Source organism: Onychomys torridus, chromosome 6, assembly GCF_903995425.1.
Source record: "Onychomys torridus chromosome 6, mOncTor1.1, whole genome shotgun sequence".
Lineage (NCBI taxonomy): Eukaryota > Metazoa > Chordata > Mammalia > Rodentia > Cricetidae > Onychomys > Onychomys torridus.
In genome coordinates, this window is record NC_050448.1 from 26691139 (window position 1) to 26706392 (window position 15254).

A 15254-nucleotide genomic window follows, 5' to 3' on the forward strand; every position below is an offset into this window, starting at 1 on the left:
AGTACAGAAAACCTACAATTTCATGGAAACTAAATAATGCTCAACTGAATCACCAATGGCTTAAGGAAGAAATAAAGAAAGAAATTAAAGACATCCAGAGGTCAATGAAAATGAATACACCACATACCAAAACTTATGGGACACTAAGAAAACAGTGTTAAGAGGGAAATTCATAGCACTAAATTTCCACATAAAGAAGTTGGAGAAATCTCATACTAGTGACTTAACAGCACACTTGACAGCTCTAGAACAGGAAGAAGCAAAGTCTCCCAGGAAGAATAGATGCCAGGAAATTATCAAATTGAGAGCTGAAATAAATAAAGTAGAAACAAAGATAACAATACAAAAAATTAATGAAACAAAGAGTTGGTTCTTTAAGAAAATCAACAAGATAGACAAGCTCCTATCCAAATTAACCAAAAGACACAGAGAGAGCATCCAAATTCACAAAACCAAAAATGAAAAGGGGGACATAACAACAGACAATGAGGAAATTCAGAGAATCATCAGGTCATTCTTCAAAAAGCTCTACTCCACAAAACTGGAAAATCTAAAAGAAATGGATAATTTTCTAGATAGGTACCACATACCTAAGTTAAGTCAAGACCAGATAAACCATTTAAATAGTCCAATAACCTCTAAGGAGATAGAAACAGTCATTAAAATATCCCAACCAAAAAAAGCCCAGGACCAGATGGTTTCAGTGCAGAATTCCACCAGAGCTTCAAAGAAGTCTTAATACCAATACTCTAAATTGTTCCACACAATAGAAGCAGAAGAAATATTACCAAACTCCTTTGAGGCTACAATTACCCTGATTCCTAAAACAAACAAAGCTGCAACAAAGAAAGAGAAAAACAGACACATCTCCCTAATGTACATTGATGGAAAAATACTCAATAAAATACTGGCAAACAGACTCCAAGAACACATCAAAACAATTATCTACCCTGATCAAGTAGGCTTCATACCAGAGATGGAAGGGTGGTTCAACATATGAAGACTGTCAATGTAATACACCATATAAATAAACTCAAAGAAAAAAGCCACATAATCATCTCACTAGATACAGAAAAGGCATTTGACAAAATCCAACACCCCTTAAAGATAAAGGTCTTGGAGCGACCAGGAATACAGTGAACATACATAAACATAAATAAGGCAATTTACAGCAAGCCAACAGCCAACATCACAATAAAATAGAGAAACTCTAAGCGATTCCACTAAAATCAGGAACAAGTCAATGCTGTCCCCATAATTATTCAATATATTACTTGAAGTTCTAGCCAGAGCAATAAGAGAACATAAGGAGATTAAGTGGATACAAATTGGAAAGGAAGAAGTCAAGCATTCCCTATTTGTAGATTACATGATAGTTTATATGAGTGACCCCAAAAATTCAACTAAGGAACTGATACAGGTTATAAACACATACAGCAACATAGCAGGATACAAGATCAACCCAAAAAATCATTAGCCTTCCTATGTACAATGGACAAACAGGCTGAGAAGGAAACCAGAGATACATCACGCTTTACAATGGCCACAAATGATATAACATACCTTGGGGTTACTGTAACAAAGCAAGTGAAGGACTTATATCACAAGAACTCTGAGTCCCTGAAAAATGAAATTAAATAAGATGTCAGAAAATGGAAAGATCTCAGATGCTCATAGATAGGCAGGATTAACATAGTAAAAATAGCAATCTTACCAAAAGCAATCTACAGATTCAATGCAATTCCCATCAAATTACCAACACAATTCTTCACAGACCTGGAAAGAATAATACTCAACTTCATATGGGAAAAAACAAACAAACAAACAAAAAACAGAATAGCCAAAAGAATCCTGTACAATAAAACAACCTCTGGAGGCATCACGATCCCTGACCTCAAGCTCTACTCCAGAGCTACAGTAATAAAAACAGCTTTGTACTGGCATAAAAACCAATATGTGGACCAATGGAATCTAATTGAAGACCCTGACATTAACCCACGCACCTATGAACATATAATTTTTGACAAAGAAGCCAAAAATGTACAATGGAAAAAAGAAAGCATCTTCAACAAATGGTGCTGGCATAACTGGATGTCAATGTGCAGAAGGCTGCAAATAGATCCATATCTGTCACTGTGCACAAAACTGAAGTCCAACTGGATCAAAGACCTCAACATAAATCCAGTTACTCTGTACCTGATTTAAGAGAAAGTAGGAAGTAGTGTTGAATGCATTGGCACTGGAGATCACTTTCTAAATAGAACACCAGTAGCACAGACACTGAGAGAAACAATCAATCAATGGGACCTGTTGAAACTGAGAAGCTTTTGTAGAGCAAAGGACACAGTCAAAAAGAAAAAGCTATAGCCTACAGAATGGGAAAAGGTCTCCACCAACCCCACATCTGACTGAGGGCTAATATCCAGAATATATAAAGAACTCAAGAAATTAGACATCAAAATGCCCAACAGTCCAATTAAGAAATTGGCTATAGAACTAAACAGAGAATTCTCAACAGAGGAAATTCAAATGGCTGAAAGACATTTAAGGAATTGCTCAACATCCCTAATTATCTGGAAATGCAAATCAAAACAACTCTGAGAAACCACCTTACAGGTGTCAGAAGGGCTAAGATCAAAAGCACAGAAGACAGTTTATGCTGGAAAGGATGTGGAGCAAGGGGAACACTCCTCCACTTCTGGTGGGAATGCAAGCTTGTACAGCCACTTTGGAAATCAATATGGCACTTCCTTAGAAAATTGGGAATCCATCTCCCCCAAGACCCAGCTGTAGCACTCTTGGGCATATACCCAAGGAATGCTCAATCTTACCACAAGGGCATTTGCTCAGCTATGTTCATATCAGCTTTGTTTGTAATAGCTAGAACCTGGAAACAACCTAGATGTCCTACAACTGAAGAATGGATAAAGAAAATGGTACATATACACAATGGAGTACTACTCAGCAGAGAAAAAAATGACATCATGAGTTTTGCAGGCAAATAGATGGATCTAGAAAAAAATCATTCTGAGTGAGGTAACCCAAACTCAGAAATACAAACATGTTATGTAGTCCCTCATAGGAGTATATTAGATTTAAAACAGGATGAGTTGCTACTCACAACTCCAGGGAGGCTACCTAGAAAACAGCACCCTAAGAAGGACACAGGGATCGCCCAATGATAGAGAAATGGATGAGATCTACATGAACATCCTGCATATGAGTGGGGGTACTGAAGGGCAAGCTTCAAGGGAAAGAGATGCAGAAAATCCCATCTGGATCAAGAACAGAGAGTGAGAACAAGGAATAGTCCGTGATAAATGAAGACCACATGAGAACAGGAAGAAGCAAAGTGCTAGAGAGGTCCCCAGAAATCTACAAAGTTTCCTCCACTGTAGACTGCTGGCAATGGTCAAGAGAAATCCCAAACTGACCAAGTCTGGTGATCAGATAGCCAAACACCCTAACTGTCATTGCTAGAACTCTCATCCAATAACTGATCGAAGTGGATGCAGAGATCCTCGGCCAGGCCCCAGGTGGAGCTCCAGGAGTCCAAATTTCTAGAAAGAGGAGGGACTGTCTGAGTGAGAATTGTTGATACCATGATTGGAAAAAGCACGGGAACAAATAGCCAAACTAATGGAAACACATGAACTATGAACTAAAAGCTGAGGAGCCCCCAACTGGATCAGGCCCTTGGGATATGTGGGACAGTTGATTAGCTTGAACTGTTTGATAGGCACCCAGGCAGTGGAACCTGGACCTGTCCTTAATGCATGAACTGGCTGTTTGGAACCTGGGGCTCATGGAGGGACACTTTGCTCAGCCTGAGAGGAGGGGACTGGACCTGCCTGGACTGAATCTACCAGGTTGAGCTGAATCCCCAGGGTAGTATTTGCCCTGGAGGAGATGGGAATGGGGAATTAGCTGTGGAAGAGATGGGGGCAGAGATGGGGGGGTGGGGGAAAGCAGAACCCATGGCTAATATATATAATTAAATTAAATTAGAAAAACAAAGAAAAACATTTAAAAATGTGTTTATTGCTTTACTTAAGCTAAGAAAATAAAAGTATTTGATATAAGTTTAATGCATCATTTTATGCACAATATCACATTTAATGACATTTATTTGAGTGAATATGAATGTTTCCATGTAATATGTGTTGCTTTCTCTGGCACAAATTTATTGGTTTAGAGAGAGTACTATATTTATCAATCTATGTTGCCATTCACAATTTAAATGCATATTTTAAAACTTTGATAACATGAAAATATTTCATAATCATATTTATTTTAGTCAAAGTAAATATCATTAACTATATCTTAAACCGATTATTTTTTATCATTTTCTTTTTATGTTGCAATATGGAAGAAGGATATGATGTCATTCACTGTTGTATATCTAGTGGTTTGATGTGGCAAATTCTATATTGTCATTTACTATAATGCAAGAAATGAAAAACGTTGATTCTAACTGAGCAGATAGAACACAGACAGACTCCTCACTTCCATGCAGACCTGTTACCTTAAAAATAAAATCATATAGAAAAAAAAACCAAATTAAAGAAACGGTGCCAATATATTGGTTATGTTACTTACAATATTTTAGGTTCCAGAATAGAATCACATAAAAATCACAAAAAAATGTGCTTGTATTTAACACATAATTAATGTATATGAATGGTAAGAAAATATGTAACACTACAGGATTGGTTATAATGGGATATATGGATTGTCAGAATAGGTTCATCTTTTTTTTTTTTTGACATCAGAGACAGAAACACACTTGAGTACATTCCACAGGCTTTGTACAAAATGGAAATAGATGCAAATAGTTCATAATTTTAAGACCTTTCCTTTTCACACTAGAAACCAAATAAAATGCTGCTATGATTTTTCTTACTGAAAGCTTGTTTCATTCCTATAACATATTATACTTTATATATAGTAATAATATATAAATTCTTTTTGAAGAGAATATATGTCTATAAACATGTAATGTATGGGTATATGCATGTAAATATGTATATGTATGTGTATGGTGTGTGTGTGTGTGTGTGTGTGTGTGTGTGTGTGTGTGTAAGCAATAAGACTCCATATAATGTCTTTCTCTGATTCACCTAACTACAGATTAAGAATATTTGAGAAACAATCATGTCAATACTGAATATGCAGAAAGGTTTTGTTCTTACAATTATTTAAATAACATATAATTTAAAATACCTATATAGCTGTCTAAGTTAGGGATCTATTGCTGAAATTAAACAGAAATGAAAGCAAATTGGGGAGGAAAGAGTTTACTTGACTTAAATTTTCACAAACCTGTTCATCATTGGAGGAAGTCAGGAAGTCAAACAGGGCAGGAATCAGGAGGAAGGAGCCTATGCAGAGGCCTTGAAGGAATGTTGCTCAACCTGCTTTCTTATATCACCAGGCACCACCTGCTGAATGGGTGGCAAACCATTAATGTGCTGGGCCCTCCCAAATGCATTACTAATTAAGAAAGTGCTCTACAAATTTGCCTACAGCCCAGGCTTACAGAGGCATTTTTCTCAGTTGAAGTTTCTTCTCTCAGATGATGTCAGCTTGTGTCAAGTTGGCTTAAAATTAGCCAGGACAACTGACTCCATCAAGTTGACACACAAATACATACTCTTAGGCCGAAACTTTCCTTTTTGTATCCCCAAAATCACACATCAATATAAACAACATAATATACAAATAATTTTATAACTTAAGAAGTCCCACACTGTTTACAAATTTAAACACTATAAAATCTATTTTATTTAAAAAATCCAATCTGGAGTTTCCGTCTGCCCCGGAACTCCCATCTGGACCAGAGGTAAGTGCCTGGGTTATAGTCAGAGAGGCAACTGCACCTGGGTGCCACCGCTGGACAAAGGCCACTCCGGGAGGACCTGACAAACTTGGCCCCAGTTGCCTGTCAATCAGCAGGCCCTGCAGGAAGGCTCCCCTTTTCCAAGACTAGAGGCAGACACTGCAGTCTCCACACACTGCCCCCACACCCATCTGCTGGAGACCCCAGGCACTTCCTGAGAATCAGAGACCAGCCCCCAGCTTCCATCCTGCCCTGGAACTCCCATCTGGACCAGACACCAGAGGAACTCCCATCTGGACAAGAGTAGCTCATATCTGGACAAAATAAGGAGACAGCAGGGACTTCCCGAGACTCAGAGTCCAGCCCCAAAGCTCCTATCCTGACAGCACTCTCATCTGGACCAGCTCTCCGATCTTGCCAGAGCTACCATCTGGACCAGAGAGAGGCTCCCTAAATCTGTCAACTCTCTCTGGACCAAGTACACTGATAAGACCAAGAACGAACACAAGAGGAGATGGGCAGACTTCAAGGCAGAAGTACACACAACAAAATAAAGAGCAATACTGAATCACCAGAACCTAGCCCTTCTCCAACAGTTAGACCTGAACATCACAGAATGGAAGAAGAAGAAGAAGAAGAAGAAGAAGAAGAAGAAGAAGAAGAAGAAGAAGAAGAAGAAAACAACCATATAAGTAACATCATGAAGAGGCTAGAGCCTTATATAGAAGAAATCAAAAATAAAGTAGAGGAACAGACAAACAAAAAATGGGAAGAATGCTATAAAAAACTAGAGGAAAGGACAATTAAGGCAGAAGAAAACAATAAATCATTGAATGAAAATCATGAAAAACCAAGGGAGACAATCCAAGATCTGAAGAGGGAAATAGAAAAAATGAAAAAGACACTAGCAGAAGGAATGTTGGAAATAGAAAATCTGAGTAAACAAACAGGAACTTAAGAGGCAAGGATAACCAACAGAAAGCAAGAGATGGAAGAAAGAATCTCTGGTGTTGAAGATTCAGTAGAAAAAATAGATTCATCAGTCAAAGAAAACATTAAAAGCAACAAAGTCATGACTCAAAATGTCCAAGAAATTTGGGACACCATGAAAAGACCAAACCTAGGAATAATAGGGATAGAGGAAGGAGAAGAATACCAACTCAAAGGCACAGAAAATATATTTAACAAGATCATAGAAGAAAACTTTCCCAACTTAAAGAAGGAAATGCCTATAAAGATACAAGAAGCCTATAGAACACCAAACAGACTAGACCCCGCCCCCAAAAAAGTCCCATTGGCACATAATAATTAAACAACTAAACATACAGAATAAAGAAAGAATATTAAGGGCAGCAAAGGAAAAAGGCCAAGTGACTTATAAAGGCAAACCCATCAGAATAACACTGGATTTCTTGATGGAGACTTTGAAAGTCAGAAGGACCTGGACAGATATAGGGCAGACACTAAGACACCATGGATGCCAGCCTAGACTAATATACCCAGCAAAACTTTCAATCATCATAGATGGAGTGAACAAGACCTTCCAAGACAAAACCAGACTTAAACAATACTTATCCACAAACCCAGCCCTACAGAAAGCACTAGAAGGAAAATTCCACCCTAAGGAAGGCAAATACACACATGGAAACAGAGGCAAAAGGTAACACCACAGCAGTAAACCCCAAAGAAAAGAAGTACACACACACTACCACCAAAAAATAAAAATAACAACAGCAATGAATAGTCACTTGTCATTAATATGCCTTAACATCAATGGACTTTATTCACGTATAAAAAGACACAGACTAACAGAATGGATATGAAAACAGGACCCATCTTTCTGCTGCATACAAGAAACACACCTCAAATTCAAAGACAGACACCTCCTAAAAATAAAAGGCTGGGAAAAGACTTTCCAATCAAATGGTCTTAAGAAGCAAGCAGGTGTAGCCATCCTAATATCCAGCAAAATAGACTTCAAACTAAAATCAATCAAAAGAGATGATGAAGGACATTACATACTCATCGCAGGAAAGATCCACCAAGATGAAGTTTCAATTCTGAACATTTATGCCCCAAACACAAGGGCATCAACACATGTAAAAGAAACATTACTAAAGCTTAAATCACATATAAAACCCCACACATTAATAGTGGGAGTCTTCAACACCCCACTTTCACCTATGGACAGATCGGCAAAATTGAAACTTAACAGAGAAATAATGGTCTTAACTGATGTTATGGCACAAATGGGCTTAATTGATATCTACAGAACATTCCACCCAAACAAAAAAGAATATACCTTCTTCTCAGCACCCCATGGAACCTTCTCTAAAATCGACCACATACTTGGCCACAAAGCAAATCTCAACAGATACAAAACAATTGGAATAACCCAGTGTTCTATCAGACCACCATGGTTTAAAGTTAGACTTCAACAAACAAAAAATCAAAACCTACACAAATCCTACAATCTCATGGAAACTGAACAATGCTCAACTGAATCACCAATGGGTTAAGGAAGAAATAAAGAAAGAAATTAAAGACTTCCTAGAGATCAATGAAAATGAATACACCATATACCCAAATTTATGGGATACTATGAAAGCAGTGCTAAGAGAGAAATTCATAGCACTGAATGCCCACATAAAGAAGCTGGAGAAATCTCACACTAGTGACTTGACAGCACACCTGAAAGCCCTTGAACAGGAAGAAGCCAAGTCTCCCAGGAGGAACAGATGCCAGGAAATTATCAAATTGAGAGCTGAAATCAATAAAATAGAAATAAAGAGAACAAAACAAAGGATTTATAAAACAAAGAGTTGGTTCTTTGAGAAGATCAACAAGATAGACAAGCCCTTATCCAAACTAACCAAAAGACAGAGGGAGAGCATCCAAAGTAACAAAGTCAGAAAAAAAAAGGGGGACATAACAACAGACAATGAGGAAATCCAGAGAATCATCAGGTCATACTTGCAAAAACTCTACTCCACAAAACTAGAAAATCTAAAAGAAATGGATAATTTTCTGGATAGGTACCACATACCTAAGTTAAATCAAGACCAGATAAACCATTTGCATAGTCCAATAACCCCTAAGGAAATAGAATCTGTCATTAAAAGTCTCCCAACCAAAAAAAGCCCTGGACCTGATGGCTTCACTGCAGAATTCTAACAGATCTTCAAAGAAGACTTAATACCAATACTCTTTAAATTGTTCCACACAATAGAAGAAGAAGGCCTATTACCAAACTTCTCCTATGAGGCTTAATTACCCTGATTCCCAAACCAAACAAAGATGCAACAAAGAAAGAGAACTTCAGAACAATCTCCCTCATGAACATTGATACAAAAATACTCAATAAAATTCTGGCCAACATAATCCAAGAACACATCAAAACAATTATAAACCGTGATCAAGTAGGCTTCATCAAAGGGAAGCAAGGGTGGTTCAACATACGAAAGTCCATCAATATAATACACCATATAAACAACCTCAAAGAAAAAAACCACATGATTATCTCACTAGATGCAGAAAAGGCATTTGACAAAATCCAACACCCCTTCATGATAAAGGTCTTGGATTGATCAGGAATAGAGGGAACATACCTAAACATAATAAAGGCAATCTACAGCAAGCCAACAGCCAACATCAAATTAAATGGAGAGAAACTCAAAGCAATACCACTAAAATCAGGAACAAGGCAAGACTGTCCCCTCTTCCCAAACTATAGTACTTGAAGTTCTAGCCAGAGTTATAAGACAACATAAAGAGATTAAGGGGATACAAATTGGAAAGGAAGAAGTCAAGCTCTCCCTCTTTGCAGATGACGTGTTAGTATACATGAGTGACCCCAAAAATTCAACCAAGGAACTGATACAGCTAATAAAAACCTTCAGCAACATTGCAGGATACAAGATCAACTCAAAAAAATGAGTAGCCATTCTATATACAGTAGACAAACAGGCTGAGAAGGAAATCAGAGATACATCACCTTTTACAATAGCCACAAATGTTATAAAATACCTTGGGGTTACTCTAACTAAGCATGTGAAGGACCTATATGACAAGAACTTTAAGTCCCTGAAAAAACAAATTGAAGAAGATGTCAGAAAATGGAAAGATCTCCCATGCTCATGAATAGGCAGGATTAACATAGTAAAAATGGTGATCTTACCAAAAGCAATCTACAGATTCAACTCAATTCACATCAATTTACCAACATAATTCTTCACAGATCTGGAAAGAATAATACTCAACTTCATATGGAAAAACAAAAAACCCAGGATAGCCATAAGAATCCTGTACAATAAAACAACCTCTGGAGGCATCACAATCCCCGACTTCAATCTCTACTATAGAGTTATTTTAATAAAAACAGCTTGGTACTGGCATAAAAACCGACATGTGGACCAATGGAATCTAATTGAAGACCCTGACATTAACCTGCACACCTATGAACATATAATTTTTCACAAAGAGTCCAAAAATGTGCAATGGAAAAAGAAAGCATCTTCAACAAATGGTGCTGGCATAACTGGATGTCAATATGTAGAAGGCTGCAAATAGATCTATATCTGTCACCCTGCACAAAACTTAAATCCAAGTGGATCAAAGACCTCAACATAAATCCAGTTACTCTGAACCTGATAGAAGAGAAAGTAGGAAGTACTCTTGAATGCATTGGCACCGGAGATCACTTTCTAAATATAACACCAGTAGCACAGACACTGAGAGAAACAATCAATCAATGGGACCTGTTGAAACTGAGAAGCTTTTGTAGAGCAAAGGACACGGTCAACAAGACAAAGCGACAGCCTACAGAATGGGAAAAGGTCTTCACCAACCCCACATCTGACAGAGGGCTGATATCCAGAATATATATAGAACTTAAGAAATTAGACATCAAAATGCCCAACAGTCCAATTAAGAAATTGGCTATAGAACTAAACAGAGAATTCTCAACAGAGGAGGCTCAAATGGCTGAAAGACATTTAAGGAATTGTTCAACATCCCTAATTATCCGGGAAATGCAAATCAAAATGACTCTGAGATACCACCTTACACCTGTCAGAATGGCTAAGATCAAAGGCACAGAAGACAGCTTATGCTGCAGAGGATGTGGAGCAAGGGGAACACTCCTCCACTGCTGGTGGGAATGCAAGCTTGTACAGACACTTTGGAAATCAATATGGTGCCTCCTTAGAAAATTTTGAATCCACCTCGCCCAAGACCCATCTGTAGCACACTTGGGCATATACCCAAGGTATGCTCAATCATACCACAAGGGCATTTGCTCAGCTACATTTGTATCAGCTTTGTTTGTAATAGCCAGAACCTGGAAACAACCTAGATGCCCTTCATCTGTAGAATGGATAAAGAAAATATGGTACATATACACAATGGAGTACTACTCAGCAGAGAAAAACAATGACATCATGAGGTTTGCAGGCAAATGGATTTCTAGACGAAATCATCCTGAGTGAGGTAACCCAGACTCAGAAGGACAAACACGGTATGTACTCACCCATAGGAGGATACTAGATGTAAAACAAAGACGACTAGACTGCTACACAACTCTAGGGAGACTACCTAGAAAACGGGACCCTAGGAAAGACCCAAGGATCAACCAATGCCAAAGAAATGGATGAGATCTACATGAACAACCTGGATGACAGTGGGAGTAATGAAGGGCAAGATTTGAGGGAAAGAAAGCATAGGAGATCATGAGATTCCAACTGGATCAAGCACAGAAAGGGAGAATGAGGTATAACAGACCATGAAAAATGAAGACCACATGAGACCAGGAATAGGCAGAGTGCTCGAGAGGTCCCCAGAAATCCACAATGATATATCCTCTGTAGTCTGCTGGCAATGGTCGAGAGAAAGCCTGATCTGACCTAGTCTAGTGATGAGATGGCCAAACACCCTAACAGTTGTCTTGGAACTCCCATCCAATAACTGATGGAAGTGGATGCTGAGATCCTCAGCCAGCCCCTAGGTGGAGCTCCAGGTGTCCAACTGTTGAGAATGAGGAGGGTATGTAAGAGAGTGAATTGTTGAATCCAAGATTGCAAAAAGTAGCCAAACGAATGGAAGCACATGAATTATGAACCAAAGTCTGTGGAGCCCCCAGCTGGATCAGACCCTCTTGATAAGTGAGACCTTTGAAAAGCTTGATCTGTTTGGGGGGCATCCAGTCTGTGGGACCAGGATCTGTCCTTAGTGCATGAGCTGGCTGTTTGAAACTTTGGGCTTACACACGGACACTTTGCTCAGTCTGGAAGGAGGTGACAGGACCTGACTGTACTGAATCTACCAGGTTTAAATGAATCCCCAGGGGTGCCTTGATCCTGGAGGACATGGGAATGGAGGAGAGGGGCTGGGGGGAAGGTGGGGGTGAGGGTGGGAGGGGGGAGGACAGGGGAACCCATGGCTGATGTTTAAAATTTACAACACATAATAATAAAGAAAAAATTATTTATTTTAAAAAATCCAAACTGTCTTTAAAACTTGAAATCTTTTTAAAAATTCAGTCTCTCAACTGAAAGCTCCTGTAAAAATTAAAATTGAATGGCTCTCTTCTTTAAAGAGGGAAGAACCAGGGCATAGCCAAAATCATATCAAAGAAAACCAAAACTGCACCTGCGAAGTAATTCAATGTCTAATGTCTGAGATCTGTTCATTATCTGCAGGTTTCTCCAAAGGGGTTGGGTTACTTCTCACTTCTGGCTCCTCCCTCTGCAGAACTTACAGCTTGATTTCTATCTCCAGTTGGCTCCATCCCATAGCTTCTGCAACTATGCTGTAATTTCACCATGGCCTCTCCTGGTTCTCACAGTATCAAGTTTCAACAATGACTTCCTATGTCTTCAAAAACAGTAACAACCGGGTGACTCTTATAAGCACTATGATGTTCATCTGCAGGCATGAGGTACAACATTGCCCACCTCTAGAACTTGACTTCTGTGTGATGACTCTCAGGAAACACTTTCTAGAAGATTTCACCTCAGTCATGCTGGTCTCCTCTCCTGCTCCTCCTCCTTCTCCTGCTCCTCCTCCCTCTAAATCTTTTCTTCTTTTTTTTTTTTTTTACAGGTTCAGCTTTGATTGAACTATGTTAATAAAAGAAATTTAGTCAAAAAGAGTAAACCTCATGTCATCATTAAACTCTGAAGATTATTCCTTCTTTTCTTACATTTTTTTATCCTCTAATGGGGCAGCCTTGGCTGAGGGAGTGGATTTGTCTACTCATGCAGCCCAAGCTCCTGAACTGGTCCCATCAGCATCTACATTGCAGAAGAGACTTCCAGTTTTGACATTGACATTCCTTTATAAACAAGCAAGGACAGAAAGGTTCAACACTGACACCAGCTGCTTTAACTAGGGCATTGTTATTATCATCCTTGTCTATCACTCCATGTCCTGTCATATGAGGGTAGAATAGGCACAGGAGAACTCAGAGAGGGAGGTCATACTGTGAACATGGAGCTAGTTACCAGATAAAGTGAGGGCCTCACCCCAATGTGGTATTAGCACCTTGTCAGCAGCTTATAAAAATGCTGGGCCCTTCTTAATCACCACTAATTTCTCAGCTCCAGCTGACCAGGATTCATTGTTCCAGCAAAGGAAAGGTTTCAATTTAGTAGTTCTATTCTCTTGTTATTCACAGACCGTTCTTCAGCCCCAGATAACCAGAACCATAGTTTCTTCACACAAATGTGCCAGTAGATTTTTGCTACCTCTGAAACCTCACAAGCCAGGCCTTCATCTTCTGCACTACTTTCAACATTATCTTCCTAGCTACTACAAAATAGCTCCATGAGCTCTCGCTGTAAGACTTTTTATAGCCCCAAGTCCCGAAGTCCTTCCAGGATCCTACCCTAAACGAAGTGGTCAGTCAGGTTTGTCACAGCAATACCCAACTCCTGGTACCAATTTCTGTCTTAGTTAGGGTTACCATTTTTGTGATGAAACAACATGACCAAAATCAACTCGAGGAGGGAAGGATGTAATTGGATTATACTTACACATTGCTGTTAATTTTTGGAGAAAATCAGGATAGTATCTTATGTAGGACAGGAACCTGGAGGCAGGACCTGATGCAGAGGTCATGGAGGGGTGCTTCTTACTTGCTTGTTCCCCATAGCTTGTTCAGCTTGTTTTACTATAGAAAATCAGGCAACCAGCTCAGAGTGAGGGCCGGACACACCCATATTTAACAATAATTCAGATAATGCACTATAGCCAAATCTTATAGGGGCATTCTCTCAATTGAAACTTCCTGCTCTCTTATAACTAACTTGTATCAAGGAGACCTGAAATTTACCAGCACAAATGTTTTCATTAGGCAATGTAGTTATTCTAAAAATATATAAGTTCAAAGAGAATAATATATATTATATACTAAGGCTGAACAATTTTATATAAATGACTTATATAACCGCAGATTTAGACATTGTTAAAGAACTTTGGGCCAATCCAATGTCATGAATACTAAGGGATATCGCATGCTTTTAAAATGTACTATTTATTTAACCAACCAAACAAGAAATGTCACATGCTTTAGACTTTTAGATTTTTAGATACAATTATACAATTGATCAGAGTTCCTTTCCTTAGCCTCCCTATAACAACTCCTTTACACATAATAAACTTACTTATATGCTGAGAAATTGATTAGAGGTTAGATAAATTGCTGCAAAAGTGGGAGAAACAGTCAAGAACATACATAATACAGGGTAGTCTGTGATGCCAGTTTCAGAAGAAAGACTCAAGGGATCTTTTAGAAAGCTGGCAAGAGAACCTATCTTGTCTGTTCTGGGTTTTGAATGAGGAAACTGCTTCAAAGCCGAGGATGTCAGAGCAATCATGGTATCCGGTGATATCAAGCTCACACCTCCACATACTTGGTGGAACATGTGCATTTAACTCCACGACACACATGAAAATGTGTATATCCATGAACAGGCATATATCCACACTTATGCAAACACATGCACACACACACACACACACACACACACACACACACACACATTCCCTTTATATATATGAATAAGATAGGAAGAAATGAAAAAGAGAATTTGTATTTCCATGAGTCTACTTAGAAACTATAATCATTTGTATTTTAAAGTCTATTTTGATTATTATAACTAATATTCACTGTTCTTTCTATGTACAGAGAGCCACATATGATTTTGGTGATTACATATTTCATTAAAGAAGTAGATATATAGAAAATATTTAGAGATGCCTGTCAGCAGCACTTCAAGGTTTCACAATGGTCACTTTTGGATTATTGAGAATGACAGAAATTACTGAGGCTTAGCAAATGAAATTATTAGGAAACACTATATGAGAAAGAAAATTGTGATAGATACTACAGTGGTAGCTAACAATTTTGTCACATGTA